This window comes from Ursus americanus, chromosome 36 (genome assembly GCF_024610735.1).
Source record: "Ursus americanus isolate L20-20 chromosome 36, mUrsAme1.1.p, whole genome shotgun sequence".
NCBI classification, from domain to species: Eukaryota; Metazoa; Chordata; class Mammalia; order Carnivora; family Ursidae; genus Ursus; species Ursus americanus.
The window spans coordinates 9793226-9808167 of NC_142162.1; the positions used below are offsets into that span (position 1 = coordinate 9793226).

At 35.6% G+C, this 14942-nt stretch overlaps 1 long non-coding RNA gene across 2 annotated transcripts in view; it reads right to left on the bottom strand.

Moving 5' to 3' along the window:
* The window catches only part of LOC148107035 (uncharacterized), a 375737-nt gene that overhangs the window by 91518 nt on the left and 269277 nt on the right, over positions 1–14942 (bottom strand). For both annotated transcript variants that reach the window (XR_015723179.1, XR_015723180.1), the window contains one exon: positions 4034–4116. This is a non-coding gene — a long non-coding RNA (uncharacterized LOC148107035). The remainder of the gene's footprint in view (positions 1–4033; positions 4117–14942) is intronic.

A 14942-nucleotide genomic window follows, 5' to 3' on the forward strand; every position in this document is an offset into this window, starting at 1 on the left:
TGTAAGAGTAATTTATAGCCCTAAATGCATTTATTTTAAAAACAAGAAATGATTGAAAATATAAGTACCCAACTCAAGATGTTAGAATATAAGTAGGAGAGTATTCCAAAGACACAACAAAGAACAAAGTACTAAAATTAACTAAAATCCTAACCATTATTTACCCCAAAGATACAGACATAGTAAAGAGAAGGGCCATATGCACCCCAATGTTCGTAGCAGCTCTGTCCACAATAGCTAAATCATGGAAGGAGCCGAGATGCCCTTCAACAGATGACTGGATTAAGAAGATGTGGTCCATATATACAATGGAATATTACTCAGCTATCAAAAAGAACGAGTTCTCAACATTTGCTGCAACATGGACGGCACTGGAGGAGATAATGCTAAGTGAAATAAGTCAAGCAGAGAAAGACAATTATCATATGGTTTCTCTCATCTATGGAACATAAGAACTAGGAAGATCGGTAGGAGAAGAAAGAATAAAGAAGGGGGGTAATCAGAAGGGGGAAAGAAGCATGAGAGACTATGGACTTTGAGAAACAAACTGAGGGCTTCAGAGGGGAGGGAGGTGGGGGAACGGGATAGGCTGGTGTTGGGTAGTAAGGAGGGCACGTATTGCATGGTGCACTGGGTGTTATACGCAACTAATGAATCATCGAACTTTACATTTAAAAAAATAATAAAAATAAAAAATTTTAAAAAATTAATGTTAAAATAAATGAGACCTCAGAGAGCCCACAAAAGAAAATACATATAGTTTAACAAAACCAATCCTATTACCCTGAGAAGATTTGTAAGATAGATAAGTCATTGACAAGAGACTAACCAAGAAAAACAAGAGAGAAGATATTACTGTGTGGAATACAGAATGAGAAGGGGAACTATGGACACAATAGAAATATGGTAATAATAAAGGGAATAATAATAAAATGGCTAGACAAAATGGATAAATTACTAGAAAAAATATAAAATGCCAAAACTGGATGAAACATATATAAAACCTCAAACTCTTAAGCATTTAAAAATTTTGAAAAATTTATCGGGACATTCACCTCCCAAAAATGCCAGTGAGTGTGTAAACTGGTGCAGCCACTTAGGAAAGCAATATGGCAGCACTCAGTGGTCCCACTTCATGGGCTTTACATTCCAAAGAAGCTCTCACACAGGTCTAAATATACGAGACTAATTATATGAACATGTTGCACAGGGATAGAGCTTAAAACGCATTATGGTTTTTTGAAAGTATGAAACAACAAAATCGCGAGCTCGTAATTTATACTAATCAAAAAATACACGCAGGTCATTAAAAATACATACTTTAAAACAGCCCATGTGAAAAAAATAAAACAAATATCTTGAGATGGTTGCAATCCAGGGGATTAAGGTCCATAATAGTGATGAGGACTAGGGATTAAGAAAACTTTAAAAAATCTTTTAGAAGGTAAACACACTTCAGAAAATTTTTAAAAGATCCTTCTTTCTAACCATCTATTTCTATTTGAATCACAATACATACCCTAGAAATGACATCCCCAAAAGAAAAGTCAAATTATACCAGTATTTCTATTTTAGGATTAATGTTCTTGAAAAATGCTTGAATTTTGGTATCTGCAAATAGTTTTGCTCTCAAACATTAATCAAGTCTAAGCAACACAAATGTTAATGGTTTCACCACAATTTCATTATTTTGGAAAATTTTCAAATGTCATGAAATTGTATTACCGGAGTTCATAATTTCTTCACATATATCCACTGTTCCTCTCCCATGGACCCCTCCTTTACAATGTAGGAAAGTCTAGGCACATAATTAGATCATTGTTATTACTGTAGTTCTTACTGTAAGCATAGCTAGCATGCCAGAGAGCAATATTATTCATTTATATTACTTTTAAATTTATTTTTGAACCAAATGTCACTAAAGAAATTAGATATTTTAATTGTTTGTTCATGAAAGAATAATACATTTAGTTTGAGTAAACTATTATTTTTCTCATCTGTTTCATTTATTTCCACTCTGATCTTTAGTTCTCTCCTTCAGCTAGCTTTGGGTTTAGCCAAAGCAATTATGAAAAAGAAGAACAAAGCCAAAGCATCACACTTCATGATTTCAAATTATACTATCAGGGGACAGCAATTAAAACAGTATGGTAGTGTAAAAATCGTCACATAGATCAATGGAACATAATAGAGTTAAAGCCGTGCATATATGGTCAACTAATAATTGACAAGAAAGCCAAGAATATCCAACATAGAAAAAATTGTCTCTTCAACAAATGATTGCTGGAAAAAACTGGAGAAACACTAGAGAAAAATGACATTGGACCCATATTTTACACCACTTACAAAATTAACTTGAAATGGATCAAAGACCTAAGCATAAACCTGATACCATAAAATTCCTAGAAGAAAATGTAGGAAGAAGCTCCTTGAAATTGGATTCAAGACTGATTTTTTGGATATGACACCAAAACACAAAACAACAAAAGTAAAAATCACCAAATAGGACTGTATCAAATGTAAAAGCTTCTGTGATGCAAAATAACAATAATCATCAACAAAATGAAAAGCCAACCTACTAATGGGAGAAAACATCTGAAAATCATATATAAGATAAGGGGTTAACATCCAAAATACATAAAGCATTCATACAACTCCAATAAAAAAGGAAAAAAAAATCCAATTAAAAAATATGCAGAGAAACTAAACATTTTCCTAAATGAGACATCCAAATAGCCAACAGATACATCAAAAGGTGCTCAGTATTACTAATCATAAGTAAAATGTAAATCAAAACCACAATGAGATAACCGCCTCACACTGCTTAGAATGGCGAGCCTCAAAAAGACAAGAGACAACAAGTGTTGGCAAGGAGGTGGAGAAAAGGAAATCCTTGTGAATTATTGGTGGAGATGTAATTAGTACAGCCACTATGGAAAACAATGTGCAAGTTCTTCAAATGTTAAAAATAGGATTACCCTATGACCTACCCCCACCCCCACACGAGCATTATTCAACCGTGAGCAAGAAGGAATTCCTGCCATTTGCAACAACATGGATGGACCTTGAGGACATTTTGCTATGTGAGATAAGTCAGAGAAAAACAAATACTATATGATTTCACTTATATTTGATGTGAAATCTAAAACGTGCTCAACTCATACAAATACAGAGTAAAACAGTGGTTAACAGGAGCTGGAGAATGGGGGAACAGAAGAAGTGTTGTTTAAGGGTACAAACTTACAACTAGTAGGTGAGTAAGTCCTGGAGATTGAATGCACAGTATAATGACTATAAACAACCACATTATATTTTAAACGTCAAACTTGTTGAGAGACTACATCTTAATTATTCCCACCACAAAAAAGAAATGATAATTATGGGATAGAGGTACTAACTAATGCTACAATGACATCATACTGCAATACATGGACGTATCAGAACAACATGTTGTACCCCTTAAACTTTCACAATGTTATCTGTCAAATACATCTCAATTAAGAGTAAGGACTAAAAGCAAACGCTAGCTGAAATTAAAAAAACATTGACATACCAAGTTGAATGGAAAATACATAACCGGTTGAATAATATTCTTCATTAGAAAGAATTGATAAGTCACTCTTGAAATCTGCAATTATTATAAAGAGTGCGCTTATTTTCTCAAGCTTATATAGAACATTTAAAAATATTAGTCAAATATGCTTCCATGAAGAAAATATTAAATAGATATCGGGGGGGGGGGGAGAAAGAGCACGGGTCATACTAGACCCACACTGAAACTTTAGCAAAGTTAACGATGAAAATATAGACAAAATTGGGAATGAAAACGTACTTAAAAGAAAAAAAAAAGGAAAACACCAAAGACAAAATTTTAAGAAATGTGTATCCCCATGCTAATAAAATTAAAGTATGAATAAAATGCCCACTTCTCTGGCAAACTCATTTACGAAATATATTAGTCAGTAAATAATGTTAACTTCCGTAGCAAGCAATGTCAGTTGTTCAAAACAATAAAGGTTTATTTCTTACTCACCACAAACCGAAGGCGGGTTGCTTGACTCCTGGGCAGTTTTTCTTTAAGCAATGACTTTGACGTTCTTCCTCTACTTCAACCATCTAGACAAAAGAGAACATAACCATGGAAGTCATATGGGCCATTTTAAGGCAGTCATGGAGGCTGCATACATCTTTCCCACATGCACATTCCACTGGCCTCACTGCAAGGCGACCTAACTGCAAGGGAGGATGAGCGAACGAGGCTAAGGCATCCTGTGTGGCCGGAAAAAAACTCAATATTACTAAGTATGTAGCCAATTTCTGCCATATTGTTATTAACTCATAAGGAAGCATCAAAGATGGTTGAGCTGTAACTATGAATGACATTGAAATTATTATAAGAGAATCTTCTCCCCAAATGTTCTGGAGCAATTTGGTTTTATTGGTGAGTTCATTGAAATGTTTAAAAGCAGCTCATCTCTGTACCCCACAAAATGTTATGAAGTATTTAAAAAGGAAACTACTTGAAAAAAAATTTTTGGAAACCACTCGATTTAGTTTATGAAGCTAATTTAACACTGATTTTCACTGTGATAGAAATACTGTTATCTCATCTGTAAAGTAGGGATAATAATATTCCCAATGTTGAAGCTATTGAGAGTATTAAATGAATTATGTAAAATGGCTGAGGGTAAAAAGTACATATGTTCCCATTATTATGCTACAAGTAAATAATATATCAATATCCACCTTTAATAAAATTTCAAATGTAAGTAAAATTATTTCAAGCTGCATTCAATAGCATTGTAAGAAAATTATCAGAGTAAATTTATTCTAAGAACACAAATATCCAACATTAGGAAATCCATGAATAAGATGTTTCATTGATACACAAAATTAAAATCATCTCATTAGATGCTACAAACTGTGAAATTTAACAAATTTGACACTAAGGAGTAAATCAATAGCTCTCATCACGAGAAAGTACCCTTTTAAAATGAGGGAAAAGACAAAATTTCTTTGCCTCATTATTTAACATTTTCCTAGAATTTTAAAATAATTCAATAATTCATGAATCAAAGAAAAAAGCTCTCTGCTTCACTCATAAAAATTATCAAAAGGGCAGATTTTGTTGTTTTATACAGCCATTAAAATTGATGGCTAGGAGGATTATGTGAAAACATAGGACAATTTCTAGAATGTAATATTAATAAGATACAAAATTATATTTCAGTAGAGCTATAGAAAAGGAATACTCATACATTTAAAAGAGTAACTTTTATTTCTAGAGCTATAATTTTGAAATCCAAGTAGTTTTTCAATGTTTATAACAAAAGCTGAACTACTTTTCAAATACCCACAGAGCTAATCACTTTGGAATTAATAATAATAGCTAACACTGTATATTTACAAAACACCCTTTTCACTTAGAGTATACCATTTATTCATTACAGAGGGTTTTTTTTTTTCAAGTTTTTAGTTAAATTCCAGTTAGTTAACATGCACTGTAATATTAGTTTCATCTGTAGAATTTAGTGGTTCATCACTCATTTCTCACAGAGGGGTTTTTAAAGGTTACAAAGCCCATTAACAGCAAGACTTGGGATTAGACCCCATCTCCACATGTTCTGTGGCAGAGAGATCTAGTTGCCTGCCCATATTCTTTATCCCCTTCTTCCTCACTAAAGAGGAGAGGAAAAGACATTATTTCAGGTGGTTAAGTGCCCTGTTAAAACAGATTATTTCTCAATTTCTCTTGTAGCTGTAGTTAACCAGTGCCCTTCTATTCTGCTTTGTATTTACTTCAAGAATGCAGGTTTAATGATTAGAGATGTAGCAGCCATCTTGGATCATGAGGCAACCCTTAGGTCGTAAACTCATGTTCTAAGCCTGGAAACCTGATGACTGTGGAGCCAATACACTGGTCCCCAGAGAGCAATCTTAGACTCCTTTGACATGAAGAAAAATAGTCCCTTGGGTGTTTAAGTCACTGTTTATATAGAGTAGAATCTAATTCTAACTGATATGTGCTATTTCCTCTACACCACAGGGGATGTAATGAAATTTTAGCATAGGACAAAGTATCTTAAAACATTTTAAGCAACCTTAATCACCCTAGTCCTGTACCCAACCTTCAGTGTTTGAGTTTTACTTCTTCAAAACACCTATGGGAAAAAATTAAACCACATCTGGTCATAAGCTGATGAGACATTCTTCTTTTGGCACATCACTTTAAGTGAGGAATTAACTTTATAAAATAAAGAAGAAAATTCCAGTGGTACACATTCAACCGTATTCATACCTTCTATTACCATTTGGCCCCGAGTCATCAAATACATTTTATCAGCACAGACCACACCTGTGGACCCTGAACATCCAACCCAACTGCTTACTGGTATTTCACACAAATATCTGAAGCACTAACCTCAACATTGCCAGAGCTGATTTCAGAAGGGTCACATCAAAACAGTCTACCTTAACTCTTTCCTGTCACAGTGATTATCTTCTGTTGAGTTATGCCAGCCTTAACTTAGGGGTCAACTTAAGGGGATCTCCCTAACTTCCCACACCAAATTTATGACCAAGTACTATCTGTTTAAGTTCCTGGGTATATTTTAAATTTGCCTACCTTTTCTTTTCATCACTGCGCCCAGGTCTATGCATCTGTCATAGCTCTTACGTTCTACTGCCACAACTTGCAAGCCTTTCTACCTGAATCCATTTTGGCCTCTCCTTTAAACTGTCTGGAACCAGTGTGACTTTTTAAAAAGTTGATCTCATCATGCCAGTCCTTTGCTTAAAATAATATAATGGTTTCCCATTGTCTTTATGATCAAGATCAAAATTAATTACAATCTCAAAGAAACTATCGTGTGGTCCCTGGTACTTCAACATCATATTCTATGCTCCAAGTTCTCTGAACTTCTTTCATTTTATTTATAATTTAAATATAGTTAACACACAATATATTAGTTTCAGATGTGCAACATACTGATTTGACAATTCTATACATTACTCAGTGCTCACCACAATAAGTGTAACCACCATCTGTCAGCATATATTAATACTATTGACTAAATTCCCTATGCTGTACTTTTTATCCCCATGACTTATTTTATAACTATAAGGTTGTACCTCTTAAGCCCCTTCACCTATTTTACCCATTCCCCTGCCCACCTCCCCTCTGGCAACCACCAGTTTGTACTCTGTGTTTATGAGTCTGTTTTTTGTTTGTTCATTTGCTTTTAAGATTCCACAGACAGGTGATATTAAATGATATCTGTCATTCTCTACATTCCCACCAACAGGGCACAAGGGCTCCTTTTCTCCACATCCTCACCAACACTTGGTATTTCTTGTTTCTTGATACTAGTAATTGTGACTAGTGTGAGATGAAATCTCATTGTGGTTTTAATTTCCATTTCCCTGGAGATTAGTGATGTTGAGCATCTTTTCCTGTGTCTGTTGGCCATCTGTATGTCTTTGGAAAAATGTCTACTCAGGTCCTTTGCCTTTTTAAAAATCAGATTATGTGGCTTTTTTTGGTGTTGAGTTGTATGAGTTCTTTATAGATTTTGGATATTAACCCTTATCAGATATATTACTTGGAAATATCTTCTCCCATTCATTTTTCATTTATTTTTCATTTATCAATGAGATAAAAGACCCACACCCTGAAAACTATAACACAATGATCTAAGAAATTGAAGATAACACAAACAAATGGAAAGACATAACATCCTCATGGGCTGGAAGAATATTGTTAGAATGTTCATACTACGCAAAGCAATCTACAAACTCAATGCAATCCCTATTAAAGTACCAACTGCATTTTTCACACAACTAGAACAGAGAATTCTAAAATTTGTATGGAACAGCAAAAGACCCCAAATAACCAAGGCAAACTTTAGAAAAAGGAACAAAGCTGGAGATATGACGATCCCAGATTTCAAGATACACTATAAAACTATAGTATTCAAAACAGTATGGTACTGGCACAAAAATATACACAAAGATCAATAGAATAAAATTGAGAACCCAAGAATAAACTCATGTTTATATGGCCCATTAGTCTATGACAAAAGAGGCAAAAATATACAATGGGGAAAAGACAGTCTCTCCAATAAGTGGTGTTGGGAAAAGTGGACAGCTAGATGCAAAAGAACAAATCTGGGCCATTTTCTTACACCATACACAAAATAAACTCAAAATGGATTAAAGATCTAAATGTAATACCTGAAACTATACAACTTCTAAAAGAAAACAAAGGCAGTAATCTCTTGGACATCAGCCTCAGCAATATTTTTTCTGGATATTTCTCCCTGGGCAAGGACAACAAAAACAAAAACAATTGGGACTACACCAAACTAAAAAGCTTTCACACAGCAAAAGAAACTATCAACAAAACAAAAAGCGAACCTACTGAATGGGAGAAGATATTTGCAAATGACACACCCAGTAAGAGGCTAATACCTGACCTTCTTTATGTTCACTGAACACACCCTCTGTGTTCTCCCTCAGAGTCATGGCTCTTCCCTTTGCCTGGAATGTCTTTCCCTGCCTCTCTTTACTCCACATTTCTTCCCTATCTCTTACTTTCTACTCAGCCTTAAGATCTTTTCTCAAATTTTCTTTACTGAAGAACTTATCTGATAAGATAGTTTCCTTATATCTAATTGTGTCATTTATTTTTTATTTCTGATTATCTGATAATTTTCCCTTTTGGTATCTCATTGCATCCTATACTTTTCTCTACAGCACTAAATCAGTGGCAATTACATATTTGTGTGATTATTTGGTTAATATTTGTGCCCTCTCTCAAAACATACATTAGATGCTGTGAAAGTATGGCTTATATTTGTTTTACTCTTAATTGCATTCCGATGCAGTACTGGACACTGAGTAGGTGGTGATACAGATTGGAGGGAGATACAGATCGATAAAATGGATATAATAAATATGTAAATATTCAAAATACAAATATTCTAAGATATTAGTAATGAGAAATAGGGTTATGATATTCTCCATATTTTACTCTTCTGTTTCTCATTTCCTACAATTAATATTAATAATTTTTAAAGATACTTTGGTTTTTTTAAATCTTAGACAAATCTGTCAAGTAGGTAAGAGTTCTTAATTAAACCAATGACACTCTTTTTCCTTGATAGTAGTGATTTTGCAAAAGCTAAACCTTTCACAGAATAATTGACCAGAAAATTCCATAAGAACTTAGTTTCTCAGGATAATAAATACCTGTTAGCTTAGTCCTGAGCTAGAAATAAAGAACTCCGGGGCGCCTGGGTGGCACAGCGGTTGAGCTTCTGCCTTTGGCTCAGGGCGTGATCCCGGTGTTATGGGATCGAGCCCCACATCAGGCTCCTCCGCTAGGACCCTGCTTCTTCCTCTCCCACTCCCCTTGCTTGTGCTCCCTCTCTCGCTGGCTGTCTCTATCTCTGTCGAATAAATAAATAAAACCTTAAAAAAAAAAAAAGAAATAAAGAACTCCAATTTCTCTTGAGCAAGACATCTAGTCTCTACACATGTCCCATAAATCCATCTTCATCCAACATCACTGTAAAAAAGAAAAAGAGAAAAAAAAAAGAAAAGAAAAAGGACTCTCAGAAATAAGAGGACCATGCAATGCTTTAACATAGCACTGGTGAGATTTCAAGACCCTGTCTGAATATACAATTTAATGCCCCCTTATTTAACCCTTTCTCAGGCAACTTGCTTATTTTACATGAAACTTTTACATTTTTTTAAAATTTAAATTCAATCAGCCAACATATAGTACATCATTAGTTTTTGATGCAGTGTTCAATGATTCATTCGTTGCATATAACACCCAGTGCTCTTCACATCACTTAAAGTCAAATAACCTTGTCTTTTTTCATGTATGGGGCTCCTGTGATAAGATTTTGTTGCTAATTTTGACCTTTACTTTTCTATTCTGATCCTTCATCTTACTAACTGTGGTGTGGTCTTGCCATAAAAAGCACCTATCCTAGATACTCAGTAAATGATTTTAAACATTTATTAACACAATGTTTAATCATTCATTTAAAGGGGGGAGGAAGCATCAAACAAGAGTGCTTAGTTTTCCTATGTGTCCAGAGTTGCTTTGAGGATTTTCACCCTTTGTGATTCTTACTAAACATGATGTGAGTTAGAAGAAATGTTATAATGCGCAATAATACATAAATCCTGGTGAAGAGAATTGATTCAAAAACCCTCTCCCTTTCTGGATCTTGTGTGGCGGTGTTATTTAACAATTTTTTGGTTCTAAAATTAGATGAAATCCTATCACTTGTTAGTAGTTTAAAAAATGGACAAACCATCTCAAATCTCATACTTTGTCAGAAGGGATGAAGATTTATGTTAGGCTGGGTTTTTTGTTGTTGCCATCGTGTGTTTGATTTTAGCAATTTTGAGGGGCTAGATACTAAGTTAGTTGTTTCCTGAAACACCGATATGTATTAACACTTCTCTTTGCTTTTGGGGGTCTGTGACACCTGAATGTTTTGGGATTCCCTCGTATTGACAGAGCGAAAGAGAAGAGGCAAGAACTTTGGCATCATGCAGATTTGCCTCAAGTCCTCCCTCCGCGTTAACTGTGTGACCTAGAAAATTGTTTTACCTCTGAATTTCAACTTCCACTTTTGTAAAAACAGAATAATACTTGCCTCATGAGTTTGTTTTGATAATTGATTAGAAAAATACACCTCAGTGCTCCATGGAGCACTGGGTGTTATACGCAAACAATGAATCATGGAACACTACATCAAAAACTAATGATGTACTGTATGGTGACTAACGTAACATAATAATAAAAAAATAAATAAAATTTTAAAAAAAGAAAGACAAATTACTTAGCATTGTTAATGTTATCCACCAGATACCTACAAAAAAATGTAAAACATAAGAATCATCCCCATTAAAACCAGAGTCTAGACAAATACATTAATGTATCATCTATGATAGTTTCAATTGCAAATAATAAAATGAAAATTAAACTTGAAAAAAAAAAAAAGAAAAATACACCTCATGCCCCAGCACAAAATAGGCACTCAATAAATATTAGCTTCCTTCCCCCTTTTTCAGAAACTACATTACACTTTGAATAGGCTTTAAATAAAGGATTTTATAAAGTGTTTAAATAGAGATTTCAACAAGTTTCTGGTTTTTGTTTTACGAAAAAAATGTCTGGGTTAAACTCTAACGGAAGATGGTAAAATAGAAATGTGAGATTAAGAGCACTGTTTAAAGAACTTTCCCTGACTGGAGACACAGCAGCAATAGCAGAGAGCTTGATGTGGGTGATTTGTGAAGTATGTGATCAGAGCTACGACTTCTAAAGAACACTGGCTAAAGGTCATCTCGAAGAAAAATATCACACGCCACTCTGAAGACGGCTTTTGATTTAGTATCATGGAGACAGTTGCTGTCAAAGTTTTGCTGCGTTTTCTACGGCTGAACATGGACAAAGTCTAACAAAACTTTAACAGCTAATAAAGTTATTAATTAGTTATTAGCTCATCAGCTAAATAAATTAAGTTATTCATTGAACAAATACAAACATACCTATATCCTCATATTGAAAATATTGAGTCCTTTTTTGTTGATTTTTTTTAATGGCTCCTAATGCCAATCAGTGTGTGGCCCTGGTATATTTGTCACATATAATTATTACTTAGAGAAGTTACAGTGAAATTGGACACTATGCAAGGAAGAGAATATGAAGTCCTAAGATAAATGTCTTTTTTATCCAAGATTACTTTTTCTGTACTCTGTGATTGCTCAGTGAAGACACTTTGTTTAGAAGATAGAATCACTTCTATTTCTCACGGGGCAGCCAGCGCTCTCTCAGCATTTGTGCCTCTCTGCTGGGTGAGGAATTCCACATATCCTCCCCAAATAAACACTGCCTCCTTTGAAACAGATAAAACCCAGGCGATTTAAGAGATCTACAGAAAGCACTCTTTAAGCCCTTCCTCCCACTTCAAGAAAGTCCTCCATCACTATTAATGAACCTAATGATGCTTCAGATCCACGGATTCCTCCAATTTCCTGGAGGGCATAGTCACACTAAGTGTTTCAAGGAGCTCTTCTCCTTCAGGCAGTTTCTGGCACTGTCTGCTGTCACCCAAAGCCACAACTCACAGATTTTTGAATGAAAGCACAAGAAAGCTTTCAGGGAACAGGATACCTTTCAAATACACCGATGATATTGTAGACATCTCTCTGAACTGATAAAACAAAATATCCAAGTACAAATTGAGGTCAAGTGCTGACCTCTGCCTAGAATGCCCTTGCCTTCAGCCTCTCTCATCTGGCTAGCTCCTCTGGGCCTTCCTTGAAGTCCAGAAGTCACATTTTAATGAGAATGTATCCCTCTTTGCATCCCCCTTCCCACCTGACACACAGATACCCGCTTCCTATCCTGTGCACCTGTTTACTTATCTCTTTCCACAGTAAAACCTTTATTTCTGCATCCTGAAGGCTTGAAAGCCTGAAGCTTCTTAAATGTATGAGCAAACAAATAATCAAATGAGCAAACCGGAAACTCTGCTTACCTACATCTGCACAGAGGACAGGACTCAGAAAGCCCCAGAGATTCACACTCGTCCTTGTCCAAGTACAGCATCCAGAGGTGACCCGACAGGAGTCCTCTACCTGAAAAACGTCCTAAGACTATTTGGCAGCCAGTTACACAAAACTCTAATATGAGTCATATGTTTCAAGTTTTCTCTCTTTATTACATCCGTGGTTCTTTAGCCAAGTCTAGTTCTTTCAAATCCCCCGCTGCCAATTTAGTAACATTTTGATTCCACGTGTGTGACCTATAGTCCTTGAGGATGATTTCTCTCATCAGAGTGAGGAACCTGAGAGCTAAGGAGACCTTCGGCATCTGAAGTCCAGCTGAAGTGAAGGAGTAAGTGGTGAGATAAAGAAAAACTTGCTTCCTGCCTTCCTTCTTCTTTCTTCCCTCCCTCCCTCCAAGCTGCATGTAGGCTGCCCTGTCTGTGGTCTGTATAGAGTATAATAATGCATTCTCCATGGATTAGCCACTTCCCCAATAACAGCTTATTTATCATATTGGTGTTTAATCTCCAGATCACAAAAACTATCTTACTGATAGGCAAATCCATCCAATAAATACAACGGGGTACACAGTACGTATTATGACTTTGGTAATATATGAACTATAATTTTTTCTTTTTATTAATGGCTTTGGCATTTGCTTTTTCTTCTCAAGTCACATTCTCATTCCTTCTAGTGTAGAATATGATAAAAGTACCACATTGGTCTCCGTATATTATGATTTCCATTCCATCCTGAGAGACTACAGTTCAATGATGGCGGAAATCTGGCACTACCATGATTGTAAGTCCATTTCTTTATACATTTATTTGCTTTGACCAGGCTGATCTCATTCTCCCCACTATCTGCAGGTCATGACATGTAGAACTACCTCTGAGCCTTTGTTCAAAGTGCTGTCTCAGCGGGTAGCATCAGCTGTGTATCCGGATCAAGTTCCCACGTATTTGGCTTAACCTCAACCAGTCATGTTCAAGCTAAGTGTACAAATTCCACAGCGGTGGTAACTAGGTTAAAGTTAGAACATTAGGAGAAGCTGCAACAGAGCCCACAAGACATTCCGTGTGCACAAAGGACATTGGCTGGCTTGCCTGTCATGAGTTTGGAAACTCATTTTGGCATTCAAAGGAAGAAGTCAAACTTACTCCCTCACACAACAGTTTCAATCTAGACACTGCATTCTCATCTAACAGGCACAATTCCTGCCAAAGGGCAAAATACTCAATGTCTCAAACAAATGCAGAACAGATACTACGAATGTAGACAGTCTGAGAGAAATGTGTTTGAGAGGAGGCAATGTCGTTGGGACAGGTGGGTGCCACAAATGTAGGAGGTGGCCCTGCTTCTGTGAGCTGGGAGCTACCATCTGTGGAGTTAGACCAAACCCGGGGGAGCCCACCTTTCCCTTGAAAGAGTGTCCAGAAAACCACATTCAGTTGATTAATGTAATGTTCTCTACCCAAGAAATAATATATTATTTGGCAGCCAGTTTCATTTATAAATTTAATAGGAGTCAGAAATCTTATTTCTTTATTATGCCAATGACATTTTTGTTCCGGCTGTGCTTCTTAGAAGCTATATTGCCTTGGACAAAGAAAGCAAATACTTTCTCCCTGCATCAATTTTACTTTCACCTCTGAATTGAAACATGTGGTAATCTACAGTCCCCACAGGGGATACAGTCAGATATAGTCCCTTCAGGGGCAAAAATGCTATTCCTTCTCTCTTAGGTTGTTACATTAACCAACATCAACTCTATGAAATCACATCCAATCACAAATCATGATGCAAGCTCCCTAAGACGTCACACCCTTCCAGAAGACTCCCTCAATCACCTGGAATGACTGACAAAGTTAACAAGTCTGCCTAGTAAAGATGTTCTATAATGTTCCACTTTAAGTCACTGTAAGGACATGATCTTAACATTATGTTCATATATTAACTAGGTCACTTTAGTCTTATTTTTTAATGAGAAATAGCTAACATTTTAAAAGTACTATCTTTTATTTATGGTAAACCATGCTAACTACCTTGACCTCCCCACAAAGACAAAACCAAACCAAAAACAAAACCAAAAAATTGCGTGATGAGTTTTTTACTCTTTCCAATACACTAGTTGGTGTACTGAAATTTTATGTTTATCTTGTCTACAAAGCTCTTAAGCTTACATCTTAATTTTCTATTTTGGAAACTTAGCATTCCAGTAATTTCCCAGCAATATAATTGTATTCACAACTTCTTGAATGGCTATACTGTTTCACAGAAACTTTGGGAGAATGAAGTTAAAGGCCCAATTACAAGTTAATCCTAATGAAAAATGGAAGTTCTGCATCATAACCTAGTAAACG